This window comes from Pollachius pollachius, assembly GCF_949987615.1.
Source record: "Pollachius pollachius genome assembly, chromosome: 2".
Lineage (NCBI taxonomy): Eukaryota > Metazoa > Chordata > Actinopteri > Gadiformes > Gadidae > Pollachius > Pollachius pollachius.
In genome coordinates, this window is record NC_136935.1 from 49,879,496 (window position 1) to 49,880,417 (window position 922).

Here is a 922-nt window from a genome sequence, read left to right on the forward strand (position 1 = left end):
CCACTGTATTAATGCGTGCAGCCAGCCATTGCAGTAAATAAAGGACCAGAGATATAAATGCGGTTTGCACATGGGCAAACATTAACGCGTGGGATTCCCGCCTCGATACCGTAGTGCAAAAGAAATGACAACGGTTATAATCAGACTCCATCATCATCAATCTGCTTACTAGCGGAGTCCATGCCGGGTGACCTGACAACGGTCATTGTCATCAGTTAGGGGGATTTATATACTGGGAGTGAGGATGAGGCGAAACCTCCGGTCTCGTTATCAATAAAATTAGTTGAATCTCTTGTGCAACAGCGTGGAACTAATGCGGTGCATGTGTCCCACCCTTCTTTTTCCTCCCTCCGTCTTTCTTACACCTTCCTTCCCGACATGTTCCTGTTGCTTGCTCTGCAGTTTTGTTCCTGTGATGACTTTGCATTGACATGAGGAGAAAACAGGGTACAGGTATCATAGGAAACGTCGTGTTTGTCTGCCACACTACAGGCAGGTGCACAACCCACCGAAATAAGCAGTGTCAAATCAAACATCTTCAAAACCCCGAGCTGGCCCAACCACCTCCTTGCATCCAGACATCTTTTTTGATTCTTCTGCTATCCATCTCCTTCCCTTTTCTTTCATTGTTCCTCACTCTCTCTAAAGATATTTTCTCTCTCGCTTTCTCTCTCTCTCTCTCTCTCTCTCTCTATCTCTCTCTCTCTATCTCTCGGTCTCTCGCTCTCTCTCTCTCTTCCTCCATTCTGTCAAAGCTTTGTGCATGAGGTGTCTCCATGCCTCCCAAATCGTTCCTCTGAATAAAACAATAGCCTTGGTATGCATGTGGTTGCATGCGGTTTGCTGACAGTTTACCGCATGTCTTCCTACGCGTTCTGGCATTCTGGCACAGGCTGAGACATTCTGAAGGCCGACGCAAAGA